The following is a 14,055-nucleotide window of genomic DNA, read 5'->3' on the forward strand; positions in this document are numbered from 1 at the left end:
ACTGCCAGCATCACACAAAGGCTGGGATGAAGGTATGATCGAGTGGAGTATCTCTGACCTTCCCACAAGTCTTCTCATGTTCTCTGTCCTATTATACAGTGTGCAGTACCTAGAAATTATTGATATTCCCATAGCTGGTACCCTCAAGTTTGTCAAGAGAAGTCAGCATGGTGATGTTTATATTCTTTAAAGGTGTGGTGAGAAAGGCAAAATTGAGTCTGTGGAACACCTCATCTTAAGCCAGGCTGAGGCAACAAATGCTATGGCTCCAACTTCAGTCTCAGTGAATGTAAGTAAGCTTCCACCCCACCCCCACCCAATATGTAGCTTTCAGGTGTAACCTTTCAACTTTGAATATAGCTTGCAAGTGGTTTTACCTAACAAAGTTGCCATTTCCAGGTTGGTAGGTGAAGAGTAAATCATGAAGCAACTGGCTCAGAAATGCGCTAGTCATCCCCACCCCCAACGCAGTGGCTATGTGGGTGCTGGATAAGGCCTGTCCTCTACTCTGAAAAACAACATAGGAGTAAAGCAGTAAGTCTTTGTCTTCCCTTTCTGTAATGCAGAAAGGCTCAGAACACCCAGATCGTCACATTCTGGTTTCTTCTTATATCACAGTTCCCTCTTCAACTCATCTCTCCCTCTTCTTGCATCTGCAGGCAGTCGGGGAATCAAGCTGCCCTTCAACACTCTGAACGTGTCCTCAAGCCAACTAGCAACTCATTGGCATTCAAGTCCTACCTTCCACAGGGTGCTAAGATGTAAACATACTAGTCAGGCCTTTGTGGTGTTGTCATACTGATGTCACGATGATGGCTTCTTATCCTTTGTTCAGCAGCACTGTGCTTATTTCCTCCCAAGAGTTCATCAGAATGGGCTTTGCCATCCATTCCAATCAGCAGTCTGTTCGGAATTATGTGCCCTTTTTCAAGGGAGAGCAAAACCTTCTTCCTAGCTTTCCCCATCTACAGCTGAGTCCTTATCACAATCATCCTCAAATGGTCCCTTCATGCAATGCTCTGTCCATCTTGCAAACACCTCAGAACTTTTCCCATCTCTATCATCTCATCCTAAACCCAGGCTTGCACTTTTAGATATTTGTTCTCACAGCATCCCATTTCTTGCAACCACTTTTTTTTTTATTATGCTTGGGCTGCTGTCAGAAGAATAACAGAGTTGTTTAACAACAAGAATTTGTTTGTTTGTTTATATATACCAGAGGCTGGGAAATACAAGATCAAGGGGCCAGCAGTCTTGGTATCTTTGTGTCTGGCTCTCTAGTTTTTATTTGCCTGATGTCTTCCTGTATCTATGGGGGAGTGTGAGACCATCTCTCTCATGGCTGCTTTGATTGGGTTACTAATCCCTTTGAGGAGGGCAGCATCCCCACTATCAGATTACCTACCTTCAGTGCTATCACATTAAGAATTTGGGGTCTAACATACACATTCTGAAAGTGATTCAAATATTTAGTTTGTAGTATGAAAACTCAAAGTCTGGTTCTTTGACTATGATGATAGTGGCATTGTGTATTTGGAGCCTATCAGTGCAGTTAAACTCCGGGATATGTAGCACTTCAAGGACTGAGGCCAAGTATGGCATCCAAAGCAAGCTTAGATGATGCTATACTGCCCAGTACTTATCTCTCAGGGTTTGTACAGATGACTCTGTTTACACAAACTATGTGTGTATCTGTCTGTCTGCCTTCTCTTAGCCCCTGGCCCCAGAAATATGCTCAAGCTTAGCATTTGCCAATGCACATAGGTGGTTGTTTATCTGTCTAGATGGGGTTAGGTCAGATAGCCCTGGTCAACTCCCCCAGCTTGTAGCAGGTATTTAAATATTTCTTTGAGCTGTTCCCCCAACCTGCATCCTGTTGATGCGACTAGGTGGTTTGCAAGCGGCAGTCTGCACCACAAGCTGCATCCAAAGTTTGTGTGTGTGTGTTTTCTCTTCCTTGGAATTTTACAGCTAGGGACTCTATTCCTGGGCCACGGTCTCCATCCTCCCAATTTCCCTGGGCTCTTGTTACGGGGGATTTTGGTCCTTGAATGGAATGGGGCTCGGGGGATGATAATTATGGTCACTTTAGGGCAGCTGTCCAATATCTAAGGTAGTATTTGGGTGGGTCCTGACTGCCTCATCAGGTGGCACTTAAGGGTGAGGCTAAAAATCTATTTTTTTTTTAAAGCATAGGTATTGGTTTTCTTACTGAGATAGCTTTATGCACTGAAAGAAATTGTCAACTGAAGTTCAGTTTACTGTGGTTGCTCTTGGTTTGTGTGTGTGTGTGTCTCTTTTAGTCTATAATTCAGTAGGAAGCCATTTTGGCTTTACCATTTTCAGTAGAGGATATGATCTGAGGTCCTAATGGAAATATTGATGCTAGTTTCTGCCCAGAGAATCTAGAGGTGGGGTGGGGACTGGAGGGACCCAGAAAAATTTCACAGAGGAGAAGATGGCTTCCAGGGTCAGTGGTACCAAGCTTGTCCCCAGGAGGCAGTGTGACTCCCTCCTTTTATAGAACAGCTCCTCTCAAGAATGTGATGTTGGTGACTCTTGAGGAACCTACACATCCCTACCTTGGGGCTGCTACGATCTCTCAGTTTCTGTAATTCCTGTTGTTTGTAAAGCAAGTGTTTATGACTGCGGTTGGGGTAGGGTGTCTCCTCAAAAGTTGAATGTCTTATGATTTGGGATAAGCCAACTGACAGAACTTGCCTCAACCTCTAGGGGGATCCTTGAGTCACCAGGCACATGGACCTCACAGAAATGACTTGAGTCTCATGACCACAGGGCATGAAGGAAAACCCAGGCTATTTAAAAAATGTGTGTTTAAAAAAAAAAAAAAGTTTGCAAATGTGTGCCGTGAAAACATTGCCAGGGTGAGAAGAGGAGACATTGGCAGCCAAGGGAGGCAAGTCTGTTCTAGGACATTGTACAGCTTCACTTCCAGGCTCCTCCGCCCCGCCCCCTACCCTGGGCCATGTCATTGTCCCCGCCTCAACCCCCCCCCCCCCCCAGCTATCATCTGTTCATCTTAGGAGAAGCAGCCTTGTTTATTACTCGTTAATGTGTGCTCATCACTTCTCATACTTTGGGTGACAGAAGAAACATCAACTCCGGTTTTGCATTAACTTTAAAAAGCCCAGTGAAAACCCTTCTGGAGACGTCCGGAAAAGGGAGGAGTCCCGTAAACATAGCTGGGCAAGGTTTTCTCTGCTTGTTAACGCTATTCACAGCCTAAAGAAGTAAAAACAACTGAAGGAGTGGAAGGAGCCCAGAATTTCCAGCCACAGCCCTCTATGTGGAGAGAGACAGCTGAGCACCCTAACTCCGAACTTCTCACTCCAGAAAGATGCTGAAGCAGGCTGGAGAACTCACAGCCTGTGCCTTGAAATGTTCACTCACCCCTCTCTTTTGATTCCTTGCTGGTGTGGATTGTGTCTCACTGACCTGCTGAAGACAAGTCAAAGAAATTAAAGCATTTGGGAATGGAATAATGAGGCAGAGCCCTGGAAGAAGTAGAGAAATTGTATTCTGTAACCTAAGTTCTGGTTACCCCAGCACACCTGTATTTTATACATGGTCAACCTGAGTCTAAATATAAGAATTGTGCCTTACAGAAAGTAACTTTTCTATTTTCTTTTTTTCTCTGTAGCTTGGAGACAGCCCTGGAACTCTATCTGTAGACCAGGCTGGCCTCAAACTCACAGAGATCCGCCTGCCTCTGCCTCCTGGGGAGTGCTGGGGTTAAAGGCGTGCACCACCAACGCTGAGCTAGAGCTCTGGGAACACTTAATATTATGAATGGAGAGGGGTGACTGGTACATGTGGAGTCCTTCTCTAAGAGGATTTCCCAGGCTGGGCCTGGAGGTTTTGGGATGTGATTGCCATGTTTCTGTTCACCCTGCAAATCCATGGTGCTGGACATCCTGGTGTGGAGATGATTAGGTTCCTGGAAGCCTGGGAATTTGACAATCCTTTGCTATTTGACAGGTTGTTGCCCTTCCTGTTGTCTGGAAGTGGTCCCTGGATTGGTCACATGGGAGGAATGAACCACTGACAGGATCATTTGGTGATAGAACTAGATACAGTCTCAAAGAGAGGACAGGGAGATGCTTTTCCAGCAGCAATGCAATTCAGGAGGCAGGTTTGCCTGATGGTTGGACTAATATGTGGCTACAGGTCAGCCATCTGTAGGAGGGAGACAGGGAGTAGGCTGTGTAGGGAAAGGACATAATTAGCCAGTTAGACTGTGGGCATGGTTGGATGAAGACAGGAACCCTAAAAAGGGGGCTCCTACAGGAAATGTGTGAGACTACTGTGTTGAAAGCCTGGGTGTCTTTTTAACGATCTGTGTGCCAGCCCATGCACAAAGTGCACCCCTCTGCCACTGCTCATTGCCTTTTCATGGCTTTTCCTAACATAATTTCAAAAGGGGGCTCCTCTTGTTTCTAGCTAAGGCATTCAGCCAATAGGTGCTATACAATCTAATGGCCACCTGGATCAGGTCTGAATGTCCAATTTTTATTACAGCTGGTTAGATGATCCTGGGGCCACTCACCCAGTCATGCATACAAATGAGTCAGGAAGGGGATCTCACAGGATCCTCTTTAATGCATATTAATTGAACATATTAGTGGATCCAGTGTGACACTTGCACACACTATACATTTCTCTGATAGTTAATGAAATCAGGCATTTTTCATATATTTATTGGCAATTTTTATTCTTTGAGAAGTAACTTCAGATCATTTGCCCATCTTTAAATTAACTTTTTTTTTAAAACTTTTGAATGCTTTGACAAGCACTCTTCTGTGAACTTCATATAGAACGAAGGCAATATGGCACAAAAAGCCATATAGACAACTTGCTGTGTGTTGTCACTAGTCTTATTGTGGGCTGGGCCTTTGTGTAAAGGAAAGCAATGGGATAGTCCAGTGTGGGTAGCTAGGTGATAGTGATTGCTTTGCTAGGGTAATCACTTTGCAGTATGCCAGTTTCTGGACTAGAGAGGTGCTATCTGTAAAAAATGAAGGTGAAACAATCTATGGGTTTGTTCAAAAAGGCTTATTCTGTGGGCAAATTGACCCATGTGAAGAGAAGCCATAGGCATTGGGTTCTTAAAAACCACAGGAGCACAAGGCCATCTGGTAAGCTACACAATGATCACACAGGAGGCCCTAGAGACAGTTTAGAGTGACTCAGCTGTATCAGATCAGAGAAAATATTGGCTAGAACCATCTTTCAAGCTCAGAACCTGAGGCCATCTGCTGAGAGGCTTGCTTCTCTCTCTCATCCTTCCAACCATTCCTGGGAGGCCAGCAGCAAATCCATGCAGAGGGAAAGAAGGCAGGCAGCATAGGAAGTCAGCAGGCCCTGGCATGGGTCATGGGTGGAGTTCCAGTGGATGCAGAGAGCAATGCACTCTGTCTTCAGAAAACACACTTTAGTTTTGGAGATGAGATTATTTTGTGACAAAAGGGCACCAGCACACACTGTGCTACTTGAGAGTGACCACAAAAATAGGACTCAAGGGACTAACTTTTCATGGGGATTAGATAAGACTACCAACTCAGAGGATTATTGTGAAATCAAAATTATAGTTTCTGAGCAAGTCCAACATTAGCTCTTGTCAAATTCAGTCATACACTTTCTCAGCTCAAATCCTCGAACTGTGTGGAAACTATTGCAAAGTTCACCTATGATGAAGAAAAATGAAACAAAAACCCCACAAAAAGTTGCCCAAAACTAAACAGAGAAGAGGAAAGGGTCTTCCAGAGAGAAAACACTGGGAATGTGGAGAATCACTGACACACTGCTGTGTTCAAGGGTTCCCAGGTGGATGGGTGAATGTATGTGTAGGCCAGGAAGAGACAGTGTATCTGAGAGCTGAGCACATAATGGCATCAAAGAGGAGCAGATTGCCTAAGATTGATGACCAAGACAAGTAATTAGATATTGAAAAACAACCAAGTTTGAATCTTTCATTTAAAAGATTCAAATGAACAAACACAGCTAGATTCTAGAATAAACAAGCCAGGTGAGTGGGTTTTTCTCTTTGTTTTTAGATCACACAAGGGAAAGCCATGACCTGAAATAGAAAGGCCTATGGTGTTGAGATGGAACTTCATTAAGTAATCTGTGTGACACCCTACAATCATAGTTAACACACTGAAACGTGTTTTCGGCTCATCCGATGAACTCTGCATCTAGGCTTACTGAAATAGAAAGCTGGATCTGAAAACTATGTTAAAAATTTCCTAAGTGTGTGCATAAGATATTAAAGAACACAAGGGCAGATGAGAAATAAATAGAACCAATAACAAATAGGACTTTTTTTTTTTTAATGCAATGTGTGTTGGTGTTTGTCCCTTTGCCGCAATGGAGTCATCTGGAAAGAGGGAACACACTGGAAGACTTGTCTCTATCAGATTGGTCTGTGAGCATGTCTGTGGGGACATTTTCTCAATTTCTAATTGTTGTAGGGAGGGATCAGACCACTGTGGGCGGGGCCAGTCTTAGGCAGGTAGGACCTGGGCATATAAAAAAGGTAGCCATAAACAAGCCTGGGGAGCAAGCCAGGAAGCAGTGTTTCTGCCGGCTTTTGTTTCTGTTCCAGATTCCTACTTTGGGTCCTTGCTTTGATGTCCCTCAATGATGGCTTATGGGAAATGTGGGACAAGCCCATTCTTCTCTCAATTTGCTTTTAGTTAGTGCATTATTACAGGAACATAAAATTAACTAGGAAGCAAGATATCACCATATCACAGGCTGGTCTGGAACTTGTGATCCTCCTGTCTTGAGACCTCGTGAATGCTGCAGTTGTAGGCCACCACCTCCTTCTTCTAGCTTTTGATTCAAGTAATTTGCTAAGGTTATTGCATGCTCCTAAATTTAATGTCCTGTATCCACTCAAGGAAGGGATTTGGATAGATAAATTCAGTACAGCTGGGATCCTAAAGAGCCACATCGTTTGAAAGTTGAACTAGACAAATCCTACAAATCACCTTCAGGGGACTGCAAAAATACAACTTGGAATTGAACTGAGGAGGTGAGAAATTTTTGATGAACCAGACCTTTTGTTTGTCTGCTGTCCTCCAACCTGCCATCTGGGGAGTCAATAAAACTCAATTTGAGAATTTAGCTTCAGGGGATGGAGCTTTCCACCAGTGCCCGCCAAGACTAAAAGCCGATTCCAACTGGGGGATGGATCCTCGTTCTCACCTAGAGTTCTAGATGAAAATAAGCAGCTCATTAAAAAAATAGAATCACAAAACTATACCTTGAGTGAGAGACAGCAGACAGGGAAAACTGAGACCCCCTAAAGAGTTCATATACAAAAGTTAAATAAATTTCAAATTATAAAAAGCCAATCTGAAACTTAGGAACACGAAGATCCCTGAGTGAACTGGACATTTCAGAAAAAAAAAATAGAAAAAGGTTGACATTTAAAACTTAATGGTCCTCTGATTCCACTTTTGGTCAAAGTTGAGGGACAGAGTAAAAGCCTTATACTTTTAAAAAACAAAACTAAAAAAGATAAAAGTGTGGGTGTTTTGCCTGCATGTGTGTACAACATGTGCATGTCTGGTTCCCATGGAGACCGGAGGAGGGTGTTAGATCTACTGGAACCGGACTTACAGATGGTTGAGAGGCATCCCGTGGGTGGGTACTGGGAATCAAACCCCAGTCCTCTGGAAGAGCAATTGGACTTCTGAGCCATATCTCTAGTTCCCTTCTTATACTTTTAAGTAAGGAATCAGGTAAAACACACAAAGCGAAAGTTGACAGGGTCTCGTGGTTGGTCTGCATTTGCTATACAGCTCAAGATGGCCTTGAACTCCTGATCATCCTAAATCCCAAGTTCTGGGATTATAGGAAAACACCATTACACTTGGTGTATGTAGTGCTAGGGATCAAATCCAGGGTTTTGTGTATGCTCACCAAGCACTCTACCAACTGAGCAACATCCCTGGCCTTTAGGAGCTGGGCACTAGGCAGGCAAGGGTGGAAATCTATTTGCAAGAGTAACAAACAAAAGAGGCCCTATATATGTTACCTCACATCAAAGGGGCAATGCTAGAATACAGCTTGGGGAGGAAGGACTCAAACTATGGCTAGTGCTCTTACTAAGTTGAAGGGACAGAGATAGACATGAGGGAGCCAAATGGCCAGAATACATGGGGCAGAGTGACAGCAATAGGAGAGCCATGAGGAGCCCAGTGGAGCTTTGCCTAGCTGTGTACGCTTACAACTCTCCAACTCCTGGAAACAGGCAGCAACCTATTTCCTATGGTTCAGCAAGAACTGGACTAATTTGATTCTGTAACAAAGAGTAAAACTGCTACTGCCAAAGTTCTGATGAACTGGCAATAAGGAGACTGGCAGGAAGAAATATATGTGAACCTATTGCATACACCAGGGGAGCACAGAACAGTGACTTTCTAAACCCAGTAAAATCTGGAAGCCCGTGTAAACACCTAAGGCTACAGAAAGGAGTAAGAGTGTGGCTTTGCAGATGGTGCCAGTGGCACTGCAATAACAAGCTCTGGGAGAATGTAGATGGGGAGGGGGGTGTATGATGCATGGAGATTATCTGATACAGGCGCAAAGTCTCTCAGGTAATGAAAACTATCGTCTCATGGCAGAACTGTCAGAATAGGTGTCAGCCCATCAAAGAGACTTTGTGAGTGATGTGTCCATCTCCAGACTCTTTTGGGCTCCTATCTTCTCTAGTTGATGGGCTTCCCAGGTGATGCTAGTCTGACAGATACTCTGAATCCTCCCCAATGAAGCCTAAAATCAAGCTTGGAAGGATCTGATTCTAACTAACCTGTGTGTCGGAATAAAACCACAGAGGATTTAAAGAAAGATAAAATTGACAACCAACAATTACATTTTTTTTTAATAACTGGCATCTAACCAAAAAGCACCAGGCAAGTAAGTATCAGGAACATATGGACCACAACCAAAGTAAGAATCATTGAATATGAACATAAAAAAAACATACAGATGCAGCAAACAAAAGACATTAAAACAGTATGAACTTATTGTATACAAATATACTCTATAAGGTCTGTGTGGAGCTGTGGTTGCGTGTGTGTCTGTTCTGCAGGATGGGGTTCGTGAAAGTTGTCATGAATAAGGCCTACTTTAAGAGGTACTAAGTGAAATTTAGAAGGTGGTGAGTGGGTAAAACTGACTACTATGCTCAAAAATGATTGGTGATCCAGGACAAAAATAAGTACAACACACCCAAATACAGGATGATAGTTCGTGTAACTAACAGAAATATCATTTGCCACTTTGCACATATAGAAGGGGATATGATAGTCTGCTCAGCATATGCACACCAAGCACTCTACCAACTGAGAGTGGCCTGTGATGCATTAACAGATCCCTGGCCTGTGATGCATTAACTTCTAGGAGCTGGGCACTAGGCAGGCAAGGTTAGCCTTGCCAAAATACAGTGTGAAAGTTGGCCTGACAAATTATGCTGCAGCCTATCGTACTGGCCTGCTGCTGGCCCGCAGGCTTCTCAGTAGGTTTGGTATGGACAAGATCTATGAAGGCCAAGTGGAGGTGGCTGGAGATGAATACAATGTGGAGAGCATTGATAGTCAGCCTGGTGTCTTCACTTGCTATTTGGATGCAGGTCTTTCTTGCCCGAACTACAACTGACAATAGTTTTTGGGGCCCTGCAGGGAGCTGTGGATGGAGGCTTGTCTATTATTCCTCATAGTACCAAATGATTCCCTGGTTATGATTCTGAAAGCAAGGAGTTCAATGCAGACGTGCATAAGAAGCACATCATGGGACAGAATGTCGCAGAGCACATGTGCTACCTCATGGAGGAAGATGAAGATGCTTACAAGAAACAGTTCTCCCAGTACACAAAGACCATTATTCCAGACATGATGGAGGAGATGTATAAGAAAGCTCATGCTTCCATCTTAGAGAATCCAGTCTGTGAGAAGAAGCCTACGAGAGAGGTGAAGAGGAAGAAGAAGAGGTAGAACCATCCCAAAATGTCTTTGGCTCAGAAGAAAGATTGCGTTGCTCAAAAGAAGGCAAGCTTCCTCAGAGCTCAAGAACAGGCTGCTGAGAATTAATGCAATTTTCTATGAAGATTTTTTTCATAAAGATAATAAACTTACTGACTAAGCAGCCAAAAACAAAAACCAACAACAAATAATACTCTATGTATTCAAGCAGGTAGATAAAAGCAGATAGATAAAACATAAACATGCTGAGAAAAATGGGAGATTTAAGAAAGACATAAAACTTAAAAGTAATTTTTTTGTTTTAGTTAAGATTATATAACTCAGTTGGAGTGTATTATAGTTTGTTGCTTTTCTCTGGGAGGGGGCATCACCCAGCTCAGCTCCCAAATAATCACACAGAGACTTATTATTACTTATGAATGCCTGGCCTTATTCCTCGCTGCTTTTCTTAGGTTTTCCCATCTACCTTTTGCCTCTGGGCTTTTACCTTTTTCTATTTCTGTATACCTTTAGCCCTCTCCCACTCCCCGGCATCCTCCTCTCCTCCTTTTCTCATTCCCTCTTTCATGTTCTTCTGCCATTTATTCTCTCTGCCTGCCAGCCCTGCCATTGGCTATTCAGCTCTTGATTTCACCAATCAGGTGTTTTAGGAAGGCAAAGTAACAGCTTCACAGAGTTAAACAAATACAACATCAAATGCAACACATCTTTGCATCATTAAACAAGTGTGCCACAGCATAAAGAAATGTAACACATCTTATAATAATGTTCTACACTATTAGGGTACGGCACTAGCAAACTGTTCAAAATGAACAGCGCATATGGGAACAAGGCACTCCCACTCCAATGATGGGGAAACCAAAGACACAGAGAACAATGCTAGTCAATCTAAAATATACATAGCTGGGCTCTCAGAAAGAGGGCAAACCATAACAAGATATTTCAATAGTAATTCATTGTTAGGTATATATGTCAAAATCAAAGAGGAGGGTAGTTGCATAAAGGGTTTCTAGAAGGGGCCATCTGCATTCAGTTGTGAGGCTGTGGTATGGCAGGTGATGTGGAATGTAAAGATAATTAGTAGTAGGTTAAAGGGGGTGTTGTAAAGCACTAAAAGAAATAAGCCAAGAGGTCAAGCTAATAAGCCAGAAGTAGATGCAGTGAAAGTGCAAGAAAATGGGGAAGAATGATAAAGAGACGCAGGAAAGAATAAAGGAAGACACACTGTAAGAAGATGGGATTTCACCTAGGATAATAATAATAATAATAATAATAATAATAATAATAATAATAAAATAATTTAAACACAAGAAATACAGCTATATAAGAAAAAGAGAATTCATAGTTCATCAAAGTTTAAAAGATTTATTCTAAAGCTGACACTGTCAAGAAAATGAAAAGTAGGCACTGGACGAAGAGAAAAAAATATATGTAGGACCTCTCCCTGATAAAGTACCGGTGTCTGAACTATATAAGGAATACCACTCAATGAGCCAAACAACAGGATTGAAAAATGGACAAAATTTTGAACACATATTTTACTGAAGAGAGATGCAAAGCTGGGCAGCAAGAGAATGCAAAGAAACCACCACCATTGCATATTCATTAGAATGGGTACATTACAGAGGCTGATGCAGCATGTTGGAGAGGGTATATAGTAATTAGGACGCTCATAATCTTATATACATGGAAATATAAAATGGAATGCACAGTTTAAAGAAATTCATCTAATGGAAGTGAAAACATGGCCTGGGGGGAAATCTCAGAGGTGAAAATTCGTGCTGCCCGAGTGTGAGGACCTGAGCTAGGATCCTCAGTGCACATGCAAGATACAGTGCATGCAAGATATAGTGGCATGCTTCTGTAATTGCTGTGCTGGACAGTGGGTGGGGGGACAGAGACAGGCGAATCCTGGGGACTTGATGAACAACCAGCACAGCTTGCTCTGCTCTCCAGGCCAGTGAGAGATCCTGTCAATGGAGGACAACATCCAGCTTCAACCTCTAGCCATCCACATGCATGCACTGTAAAGAACACCCGTACACACACACACACACACACACACACACACACACACACACACACACACGAAAACATGCATCCGTGCAAAGAATTGCACCCATAGATTGTAGCAGATGTTTTTTTTAATAGCCAGTACCTATAAAACACCCCAAATGTTCACCAATTGTTGAACAGACAAATATATTAAAATAATAAAATAGAGTACTTCTATTTTAAGTAAGAAGGAACAATTGCTTAATACAATAATATGGGTGAATCTCTACTGCTGTATTTCAGTAAGTAAAAGAATGTGTACATAGGGAATGCATTGAACTGTTCCCTGCATGTGACATACCAACAGAGGTAAAATACCTGTGACAGAAAACACAACCTTAGGTTTTTCAGGTCAGGGAGTGGAGTGGGAGGTTAACTTCAGAGGGCTCTAGTATAAGTAGAAAAGAGAAAAGTGATTCCAGATGGAACATTTGAATAAAGAAGAGCATTAAGGGTATTGAAATACAGGAGTACTATTAAGAGGCTTTGCCTATACAAGAGAATACATTGGGAGGCATGGAAAAGGAGAAAACTCCATAACAATGGCAGGGAAGCAGGTAAGAACTTTTTAGCACTTGGGTACCAGGAGGCTCATAGAATGTTCACAGTAGTCCATATAGTAACAGAAATTGGCCATGGTGGAGATCACAATAGCATGGGTGGTGTGTACAGTCACAGGATGGTATATTTTAGAGCAGTCAACAAGATGTTTTACCTCTGTGAAAATATTTTTGAGTTAACAACAATAACAACATCAACCAAATCCAGAGAAAGAATACCTCAGGTTTTTTTTTTAAAGGAAATATGCAAAATAAAAGGCTTTACATCTAACCAATATCGTGAAACTAAACAAAAAGCAACATTAGGATATGGTTACATTTGATAAAGAAGGAATAGGTGCTGTTCCTGTGTGTGTGTGTGTGTGTGTGTGTGTGTGTGTGTGTGTGTGTGTGTGTGTGTGTAGGTACTTGAGGGACAACTTAACTGTTTCTCAAACCGAGAGGTTGGCACATGGATGATAAACATTTCAGATCCTGTGTCTCTTACATGTGCATATTCTACCATATCCATTTCTAGTTCCCTACTCCATGAAGTAAGTACCTGGGGATCTTGTATGTAGTTGCCAATGTCTCCCTCTCTCATAGGTATATATTTTTGAAACTGGTGAGGAGATGATAAAGTGTAAGCCACTCAGTGGAGGCCATGGGGAAGGGTGGCAGGGGCAGAGCTATGTAGTAGGAGGTAAACAGGATTCTCCCAACTTCATTACTATTCTGGAATATGACTCCGGCCATACTAAGTTATCAGCCTTAATCCTACAGTGGCACAAAAATCCATAAAAGGGGAGTGATTCCATGGAACTCAGAACATTCCTGGGTCAAAAATCAGGACATGAGGTTTCCTGAAATACCCTCATCTATTCAGTAGAGATTTTGCAAAAACACTAACTCTTCATAGAAACACAATAGGATCAATAGGACATATACAGGAATTGTTTCACCAGTCTTGCCAGTTGTTGTAAGACAACCAGGAAAGCAAAGGATGTGATTTGGTCTAAGATGAGCCCGAAGAGCCATGGACAATAGGTCATAGTTGAGGTTCATAGGCAGAGAATCAGAAGTGTCAGGTCCAAGGGCCAGAGAGGAAGAGAAAAATCCCAGTTCAAAGCCAGTTCACATTCCTGACTCTTCGGTCCCCTACATCCTTGGTTTATCTTTACTCATCCATCAAATTCAATTCTAACTCCCTCACAACCATACCCAGAAGTAATGTTTTGCTACCAGGTACCCTTTGGCTGAGTGAAATGGACACATGAGATTAATCACTAGACTGCCCTCAAGAAGTGGCTAGTCCTCCGTATCCAGCCCATTCTTTTGTCATTTATTTCTCTGTAATTTTATTGTAATTTCTATTAAAGTGTCACTAAGATTTAAAACATAAGAAGGAATATACATATTTAACACACTGCCTAGCACCAGGACCCGAATCA

At 42.5% G+C, this 14,055-nt stretch overlaps 1 pseudogene; it reads left to right on the forward strand.

The window, feature by feature from the left end:
- Positions 1-9,107: 9,107 nt before the first annotated feature.
- LOC100755804 lies at positions 9,108-10,118 on the forward strand (annotated as a pseudogene).
- The last annotated feature ends 3,937 nt before the right edge of the window (positions 10,119-14,055 follow it).

Source organism: Cricetulus griseus, chromosome 3 (assembly GCF_003668045.3).
Source record: "Cricetulus griseus strain 17A/GY chromosome 3, alternate assembly CriGri-PICRH-1.0, whole genome shotgun sequence".
Lineage (NCBI taxonomy): Eukaryota > Metazoa > Chordata > Mammalia > Rodentia > Cricetidae > Cricetulus > Cricetulus griseus.